This window comes from Macaca nemestrina, chromosome 6, assembly GCF_043159975.1.
Source record: "Macaca nemestrina isolate mMacNem1 chromosome 6, mMacNem.hap1, whole genome shotgun sequence".
In the NCBI taxonomy this organism is placed as follows: domain Eukaryota; kingdom Metazoa; phylum Chordata; class Mammalia; order Primates; family Cercopithecidae; genus Macaca; species Macaca nemestrina.
In genome coordinates, this window is record NC_092130.1 from 20,857,965 (window position 1) to 20,880,078 (window position 22,114).

Here is a 22,114-nt window from a genome sequence, read left to right on the forward strand (position 1 = left end):
TCCCGGGTTCCCACCATTCTCCTGCCTCAGCCTCCCCAGTAGCTGGGACTACAGGTGCCCGCCACCATGCCCAGCTAATTTTTTGTATTTTTAGTAGAGATGTGTTTCATCGTGTTAGCCAGGATGGTCTTGATCTCCAGACCTCGTGATCTGCCCACCTCAGCCTCCCAAAGTGCTGGAATTACAGGCCTGAGCCACCGCGCCTGGCCAAATTATTTATAATAATTATACTAATGGTGGTAGTGTTAGTATTGTTAGTCTGAGATGGTGGTGAATATAGTCTGGGATAAATCAAATGAATCATTTTGCGGGTGTGATTGAAAACCAGGAATTTCAACATGGGAGAAAGGAAATATATATATAAGATAGATGACGGTAGCTAAAATCCTGGAATTCCGAATTTCAATAAAAACTACCTGTATGATGTATATCAGTACAGGAAAAGCCTAGCAACAGCAATCCAGAAGCACTGAGCACTCCTTGTGCCTAGACTGCTATCTCTATATACCAGTTCTCACTAAGAGAAGTCCAGGATCCTTGGCAAAGTGGCTCATTTCATGTCTGGGGCAGGTAATGTGCAAAATGAGCCTGGAGAATCTGTCATATCAAAAAGCAAGGAAGCTATCAAAAATTACTGGGATTCTGTCAAATGAACTCAGGAGCCAACACGAAGAGACTCCTACTGGCCAAAAATGAGATAATTTGAGAATTAATAACTTACAAATGATATCTAGTATGTTTAAATCCATGATATTTTAAAACATCCATAGTCACCCTTAGAAGTTGCTGCAGAACTAGCACATTATTTAGAGAACTGGTGTAAAAAAAAAAAAAAGAAGGTAAAGAGTAAAGAATATTAATCATGTTTTTCTGTGAGAATTATGCCTCAGTATAATCATGATGAGAGAAAGTTTCTCTATATAGAAGTATTCTACCTAATTAACAAAAAAAGGCAGAATATAGAATTAGTCTATCACCATTTTGCAATTCCTAATGAATTAATGCATCTAAGCAATGACCAGTGACTGCTCACATTCCAGAGAGACAATCAAATACAGCGTGCCTTCTGCTAGATAAAGAGGGCACCACCGATGAAGTAGCCTTGCCAAAAGAAATTGATTGTGAATTTAATCAAAATTCAACATCCAACTACTGATTGACAGAAAACACAGGGGACCAGGAATCTATTAAATATCACCACAAAGATGTCATCAGCAAGATCAAGATGTGGGAAACTCTGCAGGACAACCCACCAGTTTCTTCTCCAAAACACTGTTGAGGAAAATTATTTAAAGAGAGAAATGAGACAGAACCTGTAGATTACAAGGGACCTAAGAGATGCAGTAATCAATTACAGTGTATGGGCCTTGTGTGGACCCTGATTCAAATGAACAAACAAAAGCAAATAACAACTTTTTATAAGACAAGTAGGGAAAAGTGAACAAACATCTATTATTTTTTTATGATATCAAATAATTATATCATATGATACATCAAAATTACAAATCCATTTGCAATTATTAATATTTTTAAATGTGATGATGCCATGACTGTGCTTTTTTTTAAAGAGCTCCTATCTTTTAGAAAATAAAACTAAGATATTTACCTATGAAGTTATATGCCTTGTAGGATTTGCTTCATAGTAATGCAGGGGGAGAGAGGTTGGGGAAATAGATGAAATAAGACTGGCCATGAGCTGATAATTGTTGGAGCTGATGGTAAAATGGTAACTTTTACTAGTTTACTTATAGATAAGTTTGAAATGTTCTCCAATAGAAAGGGTAAAAGCAAAACTCTCACAATGCCACTGATGGAGAATCCTAGATGAATGGCCTTGTTTCTGTGGCCACCTTGGGACAGCATAGGCTGAGTAAAGAAACGATGGTCTCCTTTCCTCAATCCTGTTCACAGCCATTGATCTCCAGAGCCATGGTCTCTCTCCTCCCGCAAGGTACGAGCAGTGCAAAATGAGAGCCCTGAGAGCAAGCACCAACATTATATTCTCAGCTGCAGAAATCAATATTCCTCTTCAGAGCCTGAGGTGGGAGAAGGCACCTGGCACCTGGCACCTGGCCTGAAATGCAGCTCTGAGGGCATAAAGTGAGTTGTGTTGGCCTCACTTTCTTTGCCTTTCCTTGAGAGTGCTACAGATTCCCTTTCAGAGTTCAGATGCCCGCAGGTTGGTGTAAACTACCTATAGATTTCCACAGGCTCCCAGGGCCTGAGGGGCTGATGGGAGTGGAACTGACCACAGCACAGGGCCATTTCTTTCTCAGTCTTGATAGATCTCTTCAGTTTTCTCGATCTCCATATTCGCTGAACCGACTGTGTGGTCTTCTGCAGAGTGTCCTAGCCAATCTCCCTCCTCCTTTCGTTCTCTGCTCTTCCCAACTACTACCTAGTCCTCCAAACCATTTGATTCTCCACATTGTAGTCAAGGTGGCTTTTTCAGAGCCCAAAACTTATTAAATCAACCTGCTCTGGCTTCAAACCCATTGCTCTGAGGCTGAAGACAGATACTCGATACTCAACGTGGCTTCAAAGATCTATACCATCTACCCTCCGCTGGCCTTATCCCACACCACAACCCTCCATTTTCTTTGTTCCCCAGCCCCTTGTCTTTCTTGTCACAGAGTTTTTCTCATGCCTATCATTTATTCATTCAGCAAATATTAGTCAAGGATCTACCATGTGCTAGGCATACATAAAACTTAAATAACTTTACCGATTCTTCAGATGTCAGCCCTAGTGCTCCTTTATCAGGTAACTCTCCTCTGACATTCTTGATTATGGTTTTGTTCCCCTGTTTTATGCTCTTCCGGCATTGAGCATATCCCTTTGTAGTCCTTCTACTTATACTTTTACTGGCGTGGATAATTGATTTCTTCTTCCCACCACCAAACTATAAGCTCATGAGAGCAAAAGATTATGTATGATTCTGTTCACCATTCATATCCCCAGGCACCCGGCACTGTGCCTGGCACATAGTAGATTTTGGTAGAATAAAGCTGGCTGTACATTTTTTTCAACTCATCATCAAAGGATGGAGTCTATTTTGCCTCCCCTTGAATCTGGGGTGGTTCCATGACTTGTTTTGATCACTAGAATACTACAGAAATGACACTGTGCAACTCCTGAGGCTGTGCCTTAAAAGACCTGTAACCTCTGCCTCTGCCTTGGGCACTTGCAGAGTTTCTTTTAGGAATCTAGCAGACATGTTGTGAGGAAGCCCAAACAGCTACGTGGAGGGGCTCACATAAAAGAGAAACAAGGCCCTTGTTTGAACAACTGGTATCTAAGTGCCCCACCCAACACCATGAGAAAAAGAATCTCTCATTTAATCCCTAAGGTCTTGAAAAATTGATTATTGTTTTAGTACACCAAGTTTTGGAGTGCTTTGTTAGCAACCATAGGTCAGAAAACAAACAAACAACAGCAACAAAAAAAACAGAAGTTCAAAAAAATACTTGGAAAATCAGTAAATAGTCTGTTGTTCTCTGAGTCTTATTCAGTCCATAGTGCATACGTGGAACCTCTACATAATGTTAGAGACCTGGAAGAGCATGGTCATAAAATGTGGAAGTCTTCGTGGAAGGACTGGGAAAGCTATTCAGTCAAAAGCCCAGAACTGACGAGATCCTACCCACTGGGAAAACAATGTAAGGCAAGCAAAGCAGACTGACTGTCATTCTGATGTTCTGTGGGGGGCCCTGGGACTCAGGAAAACCACACCCTGCTCTCCCAGGGCTTTCTGCAGGCCCCTGCCAGCCGGCCCCTGGTACCTCTGAGATGCGAGGTGCCTTCCATGAGGGAGCAGTCATCCCCAGGTAGGAATTATTTGCTTAAATGCTGGAATTAGCTGATGAGGGTTCAAATCCCAGTTTCCCACAGGTTTTTAAGGGAATATTGTACCTTGTCCTTCAGAACTTTACCAAGGATGAATCACCATTTGAAAAAATCAGTTCACTATTAGCGTCACTGCTGATAGTATTTACTTCATTCTCTCAGCACACAGGTGTCCATCTGCAACTGGAGCTGCTGCATTCAAGGTGGTTTTACATAATAAGTAAACACATTGATTATTTTGCTTCTAGGATAGTGAGGTCTGAACATTTCCTTATCGAAATACACATTATTTTATTCCAAATTATTTTTCTTTTATATTTTCTTCATAATAAAGATGAGTATTACACATATTTCAAAGTACATTCTAAATGGGTTACATTATGTTTGAATTTCATTTCACATTAAAGAGAGTTTAAAAATATCTGTCATGAAAGGGTTCTTTAAATCTAATGGGGTTGGGAGTACTGTTGTATCAGAACCTCAGCTGCATGGCTGTGAGTTACTCATCCTTTCAAATTCTGCATCTGTACAAACAGATATAGCATCAGTGCCTGCCTCATAGAGTTGCTATGTGGATCAAATGATAGCATTGGGCTCATGAATGTAACTATCATGATGATCATTACAATTATTACCATAACTAATAATACCAGCCTCATCTTCACAGCTTTGTCTAACTGAAACTTGACCTCAGCTCAGTAAATAAGGGCCTTTGTGACCTGACCCCACCCACATCACACCACTAGGGACCCTGTGATCCAACCACACATAATAGCTTGTAATCCCTTGGGTGTTCTGTGCAGTTTCAGGACCCTAGACTGTGTCATGCTGTTCTCTCTGCCTAGAAGGTTCTTTTGTGTGGCCCCCACTCCTCCCCAATCTTCCTTCAATACTCAGACCAACTAGCACCCCTTTCAGGAAAGCTTTTCCACCCACCAACCTGACCTCACAACCCCTCCTTGATCCTCCCAGAGCACACGGTGTTTCCTGCACCTCTTGTAGCTATATTGTAATTATTAGTTGATTTATCCACCTCCCATATTGGACTGTGAATTCCCTGAGAGCAGAGAGGATATTGTTTGTGTCTTTAACTTCTGGCACAGCAGCTGGTGGTCAATAAAATATTTGTTGATTGCTTGAATGAAGCGAGTGAGTGAGTGAATGAGTGAATGCTACAGCCTCCCTAGAAACCCACTCAAGAGCTAGGACGCAGCAGGACCAGACCTGAAATTCGGGTCTTTAAACATCCAGCCCAGGTGCCTTCCTGTAGTAACCTGGCTCACTACAGTGGTCTGCCCTGATCAACACTGCAGAATAAACGATTTTCTTCCTAGAAAGTCTGACCTCCAATTTCAGAATTCCCAGATGTCTTGGGCAAAGTGTTACCTTTGAAACCATGAGGAGGAGTATACAAATGTAAAAAATGAGAGGGTCTGGGACGTGGCAAAGGCTCTCAGGAATTGTACATCCCCTGGTTTATAATACACAGGTAGAGGGTCTCTGATCCAAAAATTTGATATCAAAATGCTCCAAAATTCAAAACATTTTGAGCATCGACATGACGTTCCAATGAGTATTTCAGATTTTGGATTTTGAGATTAAGGATGCTCAGTCAGTAAGGATAATTCGAATACAGTTGATCCTAAACAGCACAGGTTTGAACTGCACGGGTCTACTTATACAAGGACTTTTTTTTTTTTTTTTTTTTTTTACCAAATGCAGATTGAGAATACAGTATCATGGAATTCCCTCTTCCCAGAGGTTGCCTAATGGGCCAGGAGTCGGGTTGTCAGGTGACTGGGCAGTAGCAACCAACCAGCTCCTTAGTGAAGAGGTTTGCAGTCTCAGGTCCTGATTTTGGGATGCTGGCAGAGTGGACTTGTGCATATTGGCTTCCTCAGGTCCAGATGCTCCTTTTCAATGTTCATATTCCAGTGTGTCCAGCACCCATTTTATATTCCTGCCTCAGTTCCTACCTGAGGAAGTAGACAGAGCATGGGACTAGGAGTGCAAGGACCCAATTCTAGACCTGGTTCTGCTATTAACCAGCTGGTGGCCTTGGGGAAGGTCACATAACCACTTAGGGGACCAGTTTTCCCATTTGTAAAACGATTGCACTTAAATGTATGCCAAGGTTGCTTCCAACCCTTAGTATTCTGTGACCTTCCTACTCAAAGCAATGTCCTCAGACCAGTAGCATCAACATCACGTGAGTCCTTGTTAGAAATGCAAAACCTCAGGTCTCACCCCAGACCTCTTGAAGTAGAATCTACATTTCACAAAACTCCCAGAGGATTCCCATACACCTCAAGCTGTATGTATCTATCCTGTGCTCTGTGTTACCACTTGTTTAACAGCTGGGCTGAGTCTCTCTCCTCCTTCCAGAAAAGTACTTTTGAATTTGGACAAGAGTTGCTTCCACCTAGCAGATTAATGTCACCCAGAGAAGGAGGGATAGCTTTTTGGAAAAGGTTTGTTCAACCTCTACCACCTAAGTAAACTCCAAATCAGATTTCTTTCTCTCCTTTTCTACCTTCCTTTCTTCCTCCTTTATCCCTTCCTTTCCTTCTTTTTTCTCTTCCTTTCTTCTTTTATTTTCCACTAGAAAAACGGAGAGGGGAAAAAAAAGATCCCACCATTTTCCAACAAAAGAATTTCTCTGCTCCTGTTTCTCCAGCGGCCTTGGTCCCCCTGGGATAATCACTGTGTGTGTGGCCCAAGACCTGCCTACCAGGGCAGCCCCCTGGATGAAGGGAGCCATCAGCTGAGGAGGTAGAAGAGGCTTTGGAAGTGGGAGAAGGGGAAGCCAGTGAAGGCAGCACTGATAGGGCTCTGCAGGGAGCCAGGCCCCACTGAGCGTGCTTCTAAAAACAAACATTCTGGATCGCTTTTCCTCTTCTCTTGCCAAAATTTTCCTTCTGGGAATGGGGCCACAGGACCGTTGCCCCCATCCTCAGGCAGCCACGGGGGAGATTCAGAGACCAAAGCTACCCCCTGCTGCACACTGCTGGTATGCCCAGACCCTGACAGATGATGCATGTGTGCTTGTGTTAGGAGAAGTCAAAAATTAACACATGATCTTCCCAGTCCTCCCCCTATCTGAAAAAAGGACTGTGGCTTCTCCTGCTGAGTTTTTTCCTCTTCCGCACCTTTTCAGGGAGGCGTCTGCCATTGTCAGATGAGTTCTTTGGAAAAGGAAAAGGGGAGAAGAGGTCCAAGGACTGGTGATTATGAAAGAAGGCATCTTTTTAGCTGAGTTTTAAGGAAAAGGCATGAGAATAGTTAACTTATGTGAGGGTTGTTGATGAGAGAGAAAAAAATTGATAAAGTATCTTTATAAATTGGTAGTTCCCAAAGTATGGCTCCAAGACCACTACAATAGCATCAGTGTGGTTTGGGAATTTGCAGATTCTCAGGCCCCACCTCAGACCTACTGAATTAGATACCCTGGCAATGGGATGCAGAAATTCCTTTTCTTACTCTTTCCAAGTGATTTTGATAGCTGCCGAAGTTTGAGAACTGTGCTATAGAACTACTGTTCCCACAGTGCTTGAGAATGGGAGGTAGAAAGCTAGAGTTCATTTGAAACAATTTGACTCTTTCTGTGCATACTTTGGCTCTAAGACTGGAAGCTGTGCATCACCAATGGGACAGGGTTGCACCTTTCTTCCCGGTGTTCACCGCCTGGAAGGGTGGTCTGATGCCGTGGATGTTGCCTTGCTCTTGTGCAGAATCACCCCGCAAGAGCCTGTCCCTGAGCAAGTCAGTACTGCTGATCAAGCCAGCACTGAGCAAGTCATCTGTCCCTGAGCAAGTCAGCACTGCGCTTCCAAAACAAATCACAGCATGTAAATAAACAGGAAGGACCCGTCTTTCATCCTTGGGGATTTGTTCTCAAGAACTGATATTCTCAAAGTCCTGTTTTCATTCAATAATAAGCGGCACATTCAATTTCTGCCCCAGACTGCAATCCTACCTTAAACTATAACCAGAACTGGACAGAGGCTGGAGGACTGGAGAGAAAATATATTCTTGTGATTCAAGTTTTCCTAGATCCCACCAGGCTATAAATACAGAGAGGTTTCAGAACAAACCCAGATATTTCGGTTTTGACTCTGCCTTGTTCAGGGAGGGCTGTAGCATCCCGAGCCTACTGCCAGTGTCTCATGAGATGCTCATAAATTGGGTTGACAATTACCATGTGTCATCTGTTCTACAAGGGGTGCCTTTTACTGGGCATTGCCCTACCCAGTAGGTTCTGACTCACTTAATAGGTTTGAAAGTAGTTTAGCAAATTCTTAATGGCCTCATAATATTCCACCCCAAGAATGTACCATACTTGGAATACTCAACTCCCAGTTATGGCTGTTTCCCATTTTTCCCTCTCACAAACAATGCTGCAATGAACATTCTAGTATCAATAATCTGATGTAGTTCTGTGAATGTATGTGTAAATTAAACTCTTGCCCATGTGTCAAAGGTATATGCATTTATACTTGATTTACATTACCAAAATGCACAACTAAAATATTGCATCCAGTTATCTGCACATTAATTGAATAAAAACCTCTGTTACTTCATTCACTTGTCAATACTGAGTACAGTTGGCCCTCCATATCTGTAGGTTCTGTATCCATGGATTCAACCAACTTCAGATTGAAGATATTTTAAAACATAAATAAATACAAATATCAATACAACAAAAAATACATATAAAAACAATGCAGTACAACCACTTTTTACTATTATAAATAATCTAGATGTGATTTGAAGTACACAGGAGGATGTGTGTAGGTTATATGCAAATACTACATCATTTTATATGAGGGACTTAAGCATTTTCAGATTCTGGTAACTGGAAGGTCCTGGAGCCAATGTCTTGAGAATATCGAGGGATGATTGTATTATCACACATTTTAAATTTTTGCCAAGCTGATAGGTGAAAAATCGCACCTTGTTGTTTGGATTTGCATGTCTTTAATTTGATGAAACTGGAACATCTTTTCATTCATTTATTGAATATTTGCATTTGTTTTTCTGGGAACTGCCTTTCATATCCTTTGCCCATTTTTTGGTTGGCCTGTTCATATTTATTCTTATTGGTTTGTATATGCTCTTTGTAAAATAAGGAAATTATCTCTGTCTGTTTTATGTGTTGCAAATTTCGTGTACCACTTTATCATTTGTCTCTTGACTTTGTGGAATTCGCTTCCACAAAGACATTTTAATTTTATGTAGTCGCATTAATTAATATTTTGCTTTATGAAGATTGGTGTATGGGGGAAGAATAGGCAATGAGGTTACCCACTTCAGATGGTATTTGCTCGCCCCCTTTGTCCTTTCTGAAGCCAGAGACTTGGAGTTGACCCAAGGCTGAAGCAAAGGTGGGAGGAAGATTGTACTGGTCCCCCTACTCGAAAGGCTACAACTGGTCCTGGATCAGCCACTTTCATAGACCCAGAGCAACACTCCTTTCACTTTTGGTGCAAAAGACAGTTGGTTGACCCACTCTCCTTTACCCTCGTGGAGAATTATCTTTCTTGGGCCTCATTACTCTTGCTACAATCTGACCTTGGTGGGGGTCACCCACCAAACAAACATCCTAACTGAATCTCCAAGAGAGCAAGTTGAAGTTGTTGTCTTTTTCCTTCCAGGGGCCACTGTGCTCCTAAAAATATAGGTGCAAATAGCCCATCCATCTCTCCCCAGTACAAAGGAAGGCCCCGTCTTACTACTAATGAAGGAGTAAGTCACAAGTCCCTAGTTCAACCAAAATGTCCTGGTACAAAATTAATGAACCCACTGATCACCCCTTAAACCTTCCAGAGGAATATGTCAACTTAATTGAATCTCTTCCCGGTGGCACTTCAAGAAGTATAAAAAGGGAGGTGACAAACATTCAAGTTCTGTGGGAAAGGACATTTGTGGGCAGGGTGGCGGGAGATGGTCAGCACATGGGCACATCTACCCTGCCCCGAGTTCTGTCCCAGGGTCAGCTCCCATAAATGCTCTTCACTGCCCAGCGCAGCCCCGCCTCTAAAAATGCCATTTTAATTTCATTTTTTTTTTTTTTTTTTTTTTGAGATAGAGTCTCACTCTGTCGCCAGGCTGGAGTGCAGCGGTGCGATCTTGGCTCACGGCAACCTCTGCCTCCCGGGCTGAATCGATTCTCCTGCCTCAGCCTCCCGAGTAGCTGGGATTACAGGCACGTGCCACCACATTCAGCTAATTTTTGTATTGTTAGTAGAGACGGGGTTTCACCATGTTGGCCAGGATGGTCTCGATCTCTTGACCTCATGATGCACCTGCCTCAGCCTCCCAAAGTGCTGGGATTACAGGCGTGAGCCACTGCACCTGGCCTAATTTGATTTTTACAATCACACCTATGGCAGTAGCTGTCAGTGGAGAGGTGGACCAGGTACTGCAGCTGTTCGGATCCCAGGTGGTTTGTCAGAATAGAGTTGGTGAGTCGGGAACTCTACTATGCTGCTTTTAGGCAAACAGAAAGGGGTCAATAGAAAGAGTTAATCTAAGATGGAAAGCTGGCATAACTCACATCCTGCTCATAACCCTGTGCCCACACCCCAGGAAATGGGTATGAATTTTGCTTCTCAGCTCAGTGAGAAGAAATGTTGCATTACTTCAAGTCCAATGAAATCTAATTCTTAAGTCCTCACTCACAGGTTGGTGGGAAATTCAGTCTCAGTTATAATTTTGAGAGCTCTTCTAGCCCCTGAATTCATACCAGAATCCAGGACCTTATTTGGAGATGAGGTAACAGAAAAAGAGTCATCCTGAGTGAGCTCACTGCTGACGCACCAATGGTTGAAACCCATGGCCCTTTGAAACGTGCTGCTCACTCCTGTGCGCTGCTGGGTGTTTCCTGAAAGCTACATTCCAGCTGTGCTCTGAGATCCCGCAACCTTCTGAGGGTGCTGAGTGTGGGATGGAGCGTGGGGCCCTGTCAACTAGAGGACTTGCTCAAACCTGGCCGTTTCCTCAGTTGTGGTGGTTTTAAAACATGTCTGCAAACCCTCAGACCTTCCTCTCATTAAGAGGTGAAGCCTAATTCCTCTCCCTTTGAGTATGGCCAATCCTTGGTGTGATGGGCTAAACTGTGTCCTTCCTCTCCTCTCAGATCCCCATATTGAAACCCCCAGTACCTTCAGAATGTGACTGTATTCAGAGACAGGGCCTTTCAAGAGGTGATTAAATTAAAATAAGGCCATTAGGGTGGGGCCCTAATCCAATTTAACTGCTGTCCTCGTGTAAGAAGAGGAGATTAGGACACAGACACACACTTAGAAGGAAGCCCACGTGAAGACGCAGGGAGAAGAAGACCATCCACAAGCCAAGGAGAGCAGCCTCAGAAAAAAACAACCCTTCCAACACCTTGATCTCAGACTTCTGGCCTCCAGAACAGAAAACAAATTTCTGTTGTCCAAGCCACCTACTCTGTGGTGCTTTGTTATGGCAGCCCAGCAAACGAATGCCCTTGGGGACTCACTTCTAGCGAATAGAATGCAGTCAAAATGATACTGCCTGGCTTCTCAGGCTAAGTCAGAAAGGGTGATGGAGCTTCTGCCTAGTTCTCTCCCAAGACCCCCACCTTTGGAACCTGGCCACCACACAGTGAGGAGGAAGCCCGGGCCCCACCCAGAGGTGTAGGTGTTCTGGCTGGCATCCCCAGCAAGGGCCCCGGCTCTGACAGCCAGCATGAATTGCCAGGTATGTGAGTGAGCAAACCATGAGAGGAGTCCAGCCCCGGCCTTCCAGCCACCCCAGCCGAGTGGAGAGAGAGACATGCTGTTCCTGCAGCATCCTGGCCAAACTTCCAATTCGTGAGCAAAATAAATGCTGTTGTTTTAAGCCAGGGCATTTTTTTAAAGCAGCAGTGGATAAAAAAGAACACCAGTCTTGAGGTATCAACAGCTTCTTCTGCTTCTCTAACCTTAAGGAACTTTTTCTCTCTCCTCCTCCCGATTTGGAAAGATCCCACATAATCTCCCTTCCATTTGTCTTTAGTTATGCAATATTGGCTTCTCTTGCCAGGGGGAAAGGGTGGGGGTAGGAGAGGTTTATGCCAACTGGTGTTTCTTACAAATGTGCACGAATACAGTAATTAGAGTATTCTCCATACAACAGGCTTTTATGTCAGGTGGAAGGTGAGGTCTGTAAAAGTAAGCAGGTCAGTGCATGTTTATACAGTGGTGATGAATAAGTGCAGGTCCCCACTGGCCGCCTCTGCTCATGCTTCATGCCAACCTTGAGTGCTGAATGTAAAATTCAGCACTCTTCCACATCCCTCCAAAAAACCCAATTCCCAAAGCACTGGAGATTAATGCAGACATCATTGAAGTTTGAATTGGGAAGTGGAGAGACGGGTACATTTCCCACTACACAAGAAGACTTTCGGAGTCTACCGTAGACATCACGACCTTTTCTTTCTAGTCTTTCCACAATCTATCCCCTCTCCGCAAGTGCCCTATCACCTCCACCAGCGAGATTCTACCTCCCTTCCCTAATGTGCTACACCCAGTCTAATAAAAAATCCTGGGCAGCCAAATAGGAACAGCTAATTGTTCCTGAAGCATGCCCCAAAGGCTTTCAGCTCATTCCAACACACTTCCAAACTCATTTTAGTGTTGTTACTCATGTTCCTTGTTTCTGTTTCTTTCCCTTGGAGCTCAAGGAAATTGGCAAGAGTCGCACTGTTTTCTCTTTGCTGTGCTGAAGAATGCGACCATGGCAGCCCTCCTCTAAAATTCCCATGCCAAAGTCAACAATGAGGTGGAGAACCTAGAGCCAGGCACCTTGTGCCTGGTGTCCCAATCTTGTTGTGGCAATGGCCTTATCTGCAAATGGCATGCAGCACACAGCTCTAAAATAGCAACAAGACAAGGCAAGTGCAAAAGGAAATGCTCCCAGTGTGCCCATCATCATTTTTCTTGCTAGATGGAGGGTATTGGAGTCTATTCCTCATCTCAGAGGTGGGCAAACTGTGGAAATCAAATCAGTGGGTAACACCAGGGATGTAGGTTAGTGGAAGCCAGCTGCCTCTCAGAGAGGCAATTATGTAATAATTATAATATTGTTATGTAAAAATTATAACGGTAACTTCCAGACCACTTCTTCTGAGACAGACATCATGTCAAGTCCCTTATGTACCATCCCAATGAATACTCAGAACAACCTTATGAGGCAGGTACCATTATTATTCACATTTCACACATGGATGGCAAAACTGAGGCTCAAAGGTCCTAAGTGCCTTATCCAGGACTACAGAGCTAATGAGGACAGCTGACTAATGAGCAAATGAAGACAGTCCTCGTGTCTCCTAGTCAGTATCAAAGGAATATCAAAGGAATCTGGTCTGAGAAGGCCCAAAAGAAGAGCTGCCTTTTTTTGAGTATGTGCTAACCCTTTGAGGAGAGGTCTCTGTTTGGTTGCACATAGCTGCCCTGTGAGGAAGGTGTGCTTATCATCCTCATGGAACGAATGAAATGGGTTCAGTAGATGAGTGGGAAGCAATAAGCTTAATGGGCTGGATGGAATCAAGAGGGTAGGTAAGTCTGGGAAGTCTGTGAGTCACCTACAAAGGGTTGGCAGGTTGCTTTCAAGGTTTCCATTTTTCACCGATCACTCTTCTATTTAATATTCAACTAGTAATAGTCTGAACCTCTCCCTCTCCACTGGACCACACCAGTGGGTGGCATCTTCAATTTCCTTCCCCTATTTTAGTGCCACTCCCTGAAGAATGCTTACTGCTTTGTCTAAATCCCTTCAGATGACTTTTTTATCATCTTTAGACACTGGGGCTTTGCTTATCCTGCTTTGCCTCAAGTTGAACATTTGAGAGCATCTAATGCAAGACACCGAAGTTGGCACTTTGGTCAGCTTCCCAAAGCTGACAGCGAGTTCTATCCCTGAGTGGGGCATGAGGGCCAGGCCCATCTTTTTATACAATACTAGGGCAAGTGATGGTGCCCTTGGCTGGCACTGTTTGAATGCAGCAGCCCCAATGAAAGTACCTATCTCTCACATTACCACACACACACCAGCACCAAGTATTAACATCATCAACAAGTGAAAAATTGATTGCTTTTAAATTTGCATTGCAAAACAAATCTTTTACACTGCAAAGCACAAGACAAGTTCAAGTCCAACATATAACATTAGTTAGAGGGCACACAATCTACATAATGACAATGTTTAGGGTTGTCAGGACAAAAACCATAAAGGTGACCTTTATTAACTACTTGGTAAGTACCAGGTACTCTGATAAACACTTTATACACTTTAATGACTACCCTGTGAGGTAGCTATTGTTACCGTCTTATTTACAGACAAGGAAGCAGAGGTATAGAGAAACAAAATAATTTAATTGCTCCAGGACTTGGTAAATCAGTAACAGAGCCAAGACTACCCCACTAAGGCAGTAGAGCATCCGAGAGGGACATGTTTGGTGGTGCCTTAGTTCCTCCTCTGTCAACCACTCTGATGTGATTCAGGCATATTATGTCCTCCAAGCCTCTGCTACTCATCGTTACAGTGTTGGAGACTCACCTGGTTGCTGTGAAGACCAAATGGGAAGGGGAGGAGGGAAGAGATAAAAAGGAGAGAAAAAGAAGAGACAGGGAGAGGGAAGGGGAGGGGAAGGAAGCTCAACGACCTCGATTAACAGTAGCATAAGCTGTAAAAACATCCAGCACTCTATTTCCACCAAAGACACTTCTTCACCAAGTTCTGGGCAAGCCAGGCCACTGACTATGGATGGGGAACCTAAACCTGGTCACTTCCCACTCCTGGGCACCCTCTCTGCAAAAAGAACAGAGTTGATTATCCCTAAAGAGTCCCTAGAGCTAAAGAATGTGTCATAATGGGGCCCCTAGCCGAGTGGAGTGACTCATGGCTATAATCCCAGCACTTTGGGAGGCTGAAGCAGGGGGATTGCTTGACCCCAGGAGTTTGAGAACAGCCTAGGCAACATGGTGAGACCTCATCTCTACTAAATTTTTTAAATTAGCTGAGCATGGTGGCATGCACCTGTAGTTCCAGCTACTCAGGAGGCCAACACAGAAGGATTGCTGGAGCCCAGGAGTTCGAGGTTGCGGTGAGCTATGATTGCATATGATTGCACCATTGCACTTCAGCCTGGGCAACAGAGTAAGACCTTGACTCTAAAAAAAAAAAAAAAAAAAAAAAAGTGAGGGGCCCTACTGTCTTGACTCAGGCCTTCTCCTCTTCCCATCACCCGCCAAGCAGCAGATGGGCCAGTAGCCGCCAGCGACACCTGCAGGCGGTGGGAAGCCCTGCAGCTGCTCAGTACAAAGGCTCAGGACTCCGCATGTTATTAATACTTCATTGAGTTGAGGGAAGGTCTTTGATTTTCTTTAAACCGAAAGTCTGGGGGAGAGTTTCTGTTTGTTAAGCAATCTCATGCATCAAGAAGTATAATTCCCAGGAATTTCCATTCTGCTACCTGTTTCATGAAATGCAGCAAGGAATTTTGTACTGTTCTCTCATACACACATTCAAGACTGATCTAAATTTCAGATGCAGCCAGCAGTGGCCTTGGTTTCATTTTTTAAGGGTCGTATGAAGGTATCCCATGTCCCTCAACAAAATCTTCTCTTTCCTAAGCCTGTTGAGAAAGATTTACTTGCTATTATCAATTCATTTCTTTGGACTAGGCTCTGGCCTCTTTTTGAAGAGCATTTTGAAAATGCAAACTTGGTGATAGAGATAATCCATCAAGTCTCTATCACACAGTATAAAGGACCATCAGGCTGCTCATTTTAATTATTCACTCTATAAATCTGGGGAAAACACCTCAACTCTCTGTGACTCTGTTTTCTCAGCTGTGAAGTGGGAATAATGGTGACTGTAAAGATTAGCTAATACAGTCCACATTAAGGGTACAAGGCCTGGCACAGTCAACATGGAAGTGGTGGAAGGCGTGGTGGTGGGCGTCATAGTAGAAGCAGTAGGAGAGGAGTTATTGTTGTCCACACCAGAAGAGATGAGGAGAAGTAAGACCAGTCAGTATCTGGAAGGCAAAAGGAGTGCTAAAAGGAAAGAAGATAGAAGACAAAAGTCACCAACTGGGCCATTTTGCTGAGAGCTGATCCTGGTGACCCCATGGCAAACACAGACAACCAGGACGCCTGCCACCAACTCAGCAGGAGTTAGGTTCCAGGCACCTCTGCTCAGACACTGAATTCATTCCCTCTGAATCCTCATAAGAACACCATGAAGTAGGTTCTACTTACAGTCGTCATTTACAATTGAGAAAACTGAGCCTCAGAGAATTAGGGCAACTTGCCTTAAAGGCATACAGCAAGGAGGCAACAGAACCAGGATCCAAGCCATCTCTCTGAGCCCAAAGCCTAAATGGCAGACTCAGAACCACTGCCCTAGGAACCACAGGCAACATCAAGCAGCTTCATTTCTGCCTATTCCCTGGCCCAGGAGGCTGCAGCGACAGGGTGGGTTGGGGGGTGGCTGTGGGGGTACAGTGCACGTAGCTCTTCTCTCTTCAGAGTCTGGGGATTATAACCTTGCAGCAAGCAGACAAGCCCTGGCCCAGGCAGGGCTAGATCTGAAGCCCTGCTATCTGCTTCATTTCATCAGGCTGCTGGCGGCTGAGCACAGGAAATTAAAAGCAACTCGTAGATCATAGAGCGTGGCACCCAGTGATCTCAGACAGAATCCATCCCCTTCCCTCCCACTTCTCCTTGTGCAAGAGCATGGCTTTTAGCAGTCAGTTGCTGAATTTGTGCAGGGAGTCAGGCTGCCCTAGTCGCCAGGGCCCTGGAGGCAAACAAGGAGGCCCTGCCCTCAGAGGGTCTGGGGAGGTAGTCCCTTTACAGTGGGGGTGTGTGCAGGGGTGTGTGTGTGCGCACGCATGTGCGCACATGCGTGTGTGCGTGTGTGTGTGTGTTCTGGAAGGAGACACAGGAAACAGTGGTGGCCTCTGAGGGGCAAACTGGGGTCAGAGGCAAAGGAACGCCCAACTTTTCCATTTATATCAATTTGTGTGCTTGAACTTTTTACTGTGTATTTATGTTAACTATTTTTACAAACAATACATCTTTTAATGATGAAATAAAATACGGGTCTACATAGAGGATAGACTCCTAACCCACGGAGAAGGGCAAGATTAGAAACGATTTCTTTCAGGTGATACTCTTGAGTTCTAAAGAACAAAATCAAGAGGTAACGAAGAAAGAAGAGGGAACTTCAGGTAGAGGGAGCTCAAGCAAAGGCGTGGAGGTATGGGGGTGCCAGGGCAGTAGCTTGGTGTATGGGAAAGGGCCTAGCACTGGAAGATAAAGGACTGGACTCTCAGCCCTTCTCCTTGCTCCTTCGTCTGTTAGCGACACACCACAGCACTGCTCAGTTCTAACCGTAGACCTATTGTGAAATTAATTGTAGAGGGAGGTAGTCATTTTACCTGCTCCACTCTTGTGTGTCAGCAGCAACATCTTACAGCTGAGGTACACCACAAGCATGGGCATTTGCTAATTCTGCTTGCCTGGCATCCCTTCCTCTGAGTTTTGGCAAAAGTAGCCCCTTTCCTTCCTCAGTCAAGTCTCCTCTTATTCTCCTATGTGGTCCTGAGAAGATGGCCAGTCAATCTCGACACCCTTACTCCATGCTACCCCAGTCAAGGAGGGTGGGGATTTAACCCAGACTCAGGCCATCGAACTTCTCTTCCTAAGGTTTGAACTTGGTGGAAGCCTTCTTAGCATGGCAAACCCCTGGGCCAATTCATCCCTATGGGGTTGCCCTGAAGTGGGGTCTACTGTTCCTGCTTATTGGGACCTGACTGTTCAAATTCCCCTTCAGTTCTACGTGCCACCCAGAATCCTCCCAATAGAACCCTTTGTTGGCTTTTTAGCCTATCAATTTCTGTTATTTACTACCAAAGAAATCTGGTGAGTGCCTTTGTTCTTTGAGAGTCAAATAAAAATATGGTTTTAGACCCCAACCTACACATGATAAACGACCCTCACCCTTCTGGAGAATTCCTATTATCTCTTGCCTTATTTCACTTGTTTCCAGTGAGTTATTTTGTTTTAGTTTATCGATGGTCTCACCATCCTCTGTGGGCTGTCTTTACCAATAAAAAACAAACAAACAAACAACAACAAAAAAAAAACTCAGCAACTTTCTTCAACTTCTCTCTGTTCTACCCCTCCCAAACAAAACCCACTTACACAAGGTAGTGTGTGTGTTTGTGTGTGTGTGTGTATGTGTAGCAGTCTTTGAAAAAGAGAGAAAAAGGTTTATAGAACTCATACACAAAAAAACTACAATAAAAAGTTAGAAAACCCTGTTCTTAAAAAGTTTAACCAATGCAGACTTCAAGTTCTAGTTTCTCTCTGCTAGATCCTCTCTACCTCTATTTCTTGTCTTTCTTGAACCCCCCTCATCGAAGCTATGTTATGCAAAAAAAAATAATAAAATTATTTCTCTTGTTATCACTTCGTCTCCTACCAACTTTGCCCTCAGGATTTCAAGGCAGTCTTGTCCCACAAGAGAATTCTAGGGCTGGCCCACTACAATGGTTTCTGCAGACAGAAGATGAGAACAAGGCCAAATGACCAGTTGTGGCATCTTTCAGTCATAAGTTCAATGATTCTGGGCACAGTAAGAATGCCAATCCTTCTTTCTACTTTAATTCACATTCAATTAGATGGAGCAATAATCTCGGCAAGCCTCTTTCACAGGTGATGTTCATTTCTCTCCAGAAACAAGGAGCCCTCTAAGGGAAGGAAGTCATCGGAATTAGAGCCACAGGTGGCTGAGGACAGGGCCAGGGACCAGTAGAGATTCTGGACAGCGTGACTGTCTGGTTGGCAACTGGGCTTTTCCCCTGCTGAATCTTTCTCTTGTAACTTTGTGTGCATACACCCGGTCACCATACACTCAGGATCCTGAGGGTGTGAGATCTGCATGGTATTTGCTTTTCATGGCGCCCACCCAAGCAATGATTGGCACTGGATACACACTGGGTCACATGCTTGTAGAATTAGCTTGTAGAATTACCATATCCACTCCCAGAACCCAGAACATATCCACTCCCAGAATTAGCATATGCCTGTAGAATTAGCATATCCACTCCCAGAACTCACATTTCTCACAAATCGTTCATTCAACAAACCATATTAAATTACTTCTCTGTGCTAAGCAATGGGGACAAAAGCAAAATAAGTCCCCACCCCTGACCACAAGAGTCTAAGAATCTAGTAAAGGATGGAGAGAAGAAACAGGCAATTATTCAAAGGTAAGATAAGTACTGGGTCATGGATCCACTCATCAAGTGCCTATTGAGCATTTTCTATGTATTAGGCTTTGTCAATTACCTGGGATTCGGGGGAAATAAGGCACATCTCTGTTATTTAAAAAAAAAGAAAGAAAAGAAAAAAGCCCTGCGAGTTTGATTGTGCGTTGGATGTCTAGAGGACAGGAAAAGTGGACAGGAGAAAATTCCCAAGCACCTAACACAGTGCCAAGCACAAAGAGTCACTCAGTGAATATTTACTGAATGAGAGTTGACTAAAACAAATAATTACAGACATGATACAGACTATGACAGAAGCAAAAGTGGGCTGTGGCTGTTTGGAAATCAAAGAGCATCTTTTAAAAGGGAGATGGCACCCGAAACCTTGCCGAGTAGGAATGTTCCAGAAGTAAGAGAGAAGACTAGGGTTTCTGGAACAAGGACCAGCACCTATGAAGGCTCTGAGGCACAGACCACTGTGACCTGTGGAGAAGTGATGAGTGGAGAAGGAGCATGAGTTTGGTGGGGATGGCAGGGAGTGGCTAGTAATGGGGTTGGAAAAATAAGTCTAAGGCTATATCCCTGAGGGATTTATGACATATGAACACTGGAGAAGCAAGTGGACAGACGTTGCTCCTCTGTATCTGCACTTTCGCAGCAGAAAATAGAAGGCATCTCTCACCTACCTGATAACAGAGGAGGTGAGAATGTATGCTTTAGAATCAAGTGGACACTGGGTTCAAATCCCAGCACTGCTACCTTTGAACAGTGAGCTGTTGGGCAGGTAACTGAGCCTCTCTGCACCTCAGTAGTTTCATCTCCAAAACAAGTACCATGAAATCCACCCCAGGGGAGTGTTGCAAAGAAATCAATAAGGTAAGGTATGTAAAATTTTGAATAGAGTGCCTGGCTTACAGTGACTATTTTTAAAGCATTGGTTTTCTTTTTATTGTTATTACTGTAATCATTGTTATTCCTGTCATTCTATTTGGAATAACGTTACTTCTCATCCATCCTTTACTGCCTATTAAAAAAAAAGTTAAATTTGAGGCCAATCTTTTCCAAACTGGTTATCTCCACAGAGCAAATGAATTTAGAGCCATTACTTGATGGTGAGTGGGGATTACTCAGGTTGGAAGGAACCTCCAAGAGCCTGTGGCCCGACAAACCTCTTCAATTTACCACTGAGGAGCCTGAGGCCCAGGTACCAAAGGCTGGCCCCTGACCCCAAAAGAGCTTACAGAGAGAACTGGGCTAACCCCCAGGCCTTCAGGCTCAGATCCAGACCCTCCAGATACATTTTACTGTCTCCCATTTAACCCTGTTGCCATGTCAACAAGTCCAAGATTAAAATCTACTGCAAATGCCAACCTCTCAAACACACATCAGAGGGCCCCGCCCACCTCACCGGGCCTACAGAGGTTGGTTTGCTTTCTTTACACCCTCTTGTAGCATCCACAAGCTGCTGCTCAAGTCTGAGAACAGACTCTGCCCTGGAGCCCTCATAGAGGAGGGGTCCCTCCCAGCCAGTGTCAGCTTACAGTGGGAACAGGGTCTGGGGCATGGCCAGAGCCTGGCTGACACCGGAATGTTGTTGCTTCCCCATGCCCTCATCCGCAGCAGAGGTGGTGTCAGGCTGTGGCCAGCCTCACCATAGCAAGGGGCGTGTTTCTCACCAGCAGGCCTGGCCGGGTTGCTTTGGAGTCAGCCCCTTCTCTGCTTCAGGCTCTCACAGTTTCCCAGAACTTGGTCAGGGTCACGGCTCTCCTATGGAAGAGAAGTTCAAGGGGAGACCCTTGGCAGAAAGGAGCCCAGCTTTTTCTGGAACTCCCCCAGTAGCTCTTCAAACCCCTCACTAAGGGATTTAATGGGAGGACTCACACGGCCTGAACAAGCCAAGTGAAGCACTCGTCTGCTATTCTGTTCCGTTTGTGAGACTCAGAGTGCTTGTCATACCCACAGTCAAATTTAAATAAATATTTAGCAAATGGGGTTATTTTCTGCACCATGAGGGAAAGAGGTTATTTTCTGCACCAGAAGTTATTATTCTCTACTCACAGCTGGCCAGACTGTGGGTGAGGTTCCTAACCCATAGGTAGCCAAGATGTTGGCCCATGTGGGAACCCTGGTCTAGCCAGTAGGACTCTCCTGTGCTGGATGGTACTGACCCACTGAGCCAATCAGATTCTTTCTTGTGCCTTACTGTATTCTCCAAATACATACGGGGGCCTTCCATGTGCCAAGCACTATGCTAGGTTCCAGTGATACAAACGTAGAAGGGGCTCTATAACCTCAGACCTCTGTGCTCTTAGAAGGAGTTCAATATAGGAATCCATTCCTTATTAGCAACTTAGACTAACTGTTGGGATTTTGTTGTAACATATACACAACTCTCATTTATAATGTAACAGTTACTTTAAATAAACTGATGCATTTTTCAGCACCCTCGAATTCCAGGAACAGAAACCTAACCCAATCCAGCCTAAAGAAAAATCAGAATTTACTGGCTCATCTCCATAAAGGCCAGGACTAGAGCTGTCCTCAGGAAATCGAATGATGATATTGTCTCTCCCTCTCTCGTTCTTCTCCCATCCGATCTCATGCCATATCTCAGATCTCTACTTCTCTCCATGCGTGGGACTCGTTCCTTCCTCACGTAGCAGAGCTTATTCACACAGCAGGAGGTATGGCATGGGCAGCTCCAGGCTTCATCAACCTAGATAAGCAACTCCCGAGGAAACAAAGATTTCTCTCTCCTAGCACTCAGATGTAAAATTCAAGGGAAGAACACCAATAAACCAAACTTAGGTCATGTGGCCATTAAGAAGCCAATCACTGTGGCAAGAGGCATGAGATCCCATGATTGGTCAAGCCTTGGTCACATGACACAGCTTACCCACCAGAACCACATGGTGCGAAAGAACAGTTCCCCCAAGGAAGGCGGGTGCCTTTCCATGGAAAGGGAGTAGATGCTGAACA

The 22,114-nt window shown here is 44.3% G+C and overlaps 1 protein-coding gene across 2 annotated transcripts in view; it reads right to left on the bottom strand.

Moving 5' to 3' along the window:
• Window positions 1-7: 7 nt before the first annotated feature.
• LOC105482348 (uncharacterized) overlaps window positions 8-22,114 on the bottom strand; it is a 188,425-nt gene continuing 166,318 nt past the window's right edge. The window contains exons 4-6 of one of the 2 annotated variants that reach the window (XR_011624520.1): window positions 20,812-20,902; window positions 3,913-14,419; window positions 8-1,976 (exon numbers count right to left, since the gene is read on the bottom strand). The gene's annotated coding sequence lies outside the window, so the exon portion shown is untranslated. Of the gene's footprint in view, window positions 14,420-20,811; window positions 20,903-22,114 lie in introns of both variants that reach the window. The other variant, XR_011624518.1, reaches the window with a different exon arrangement.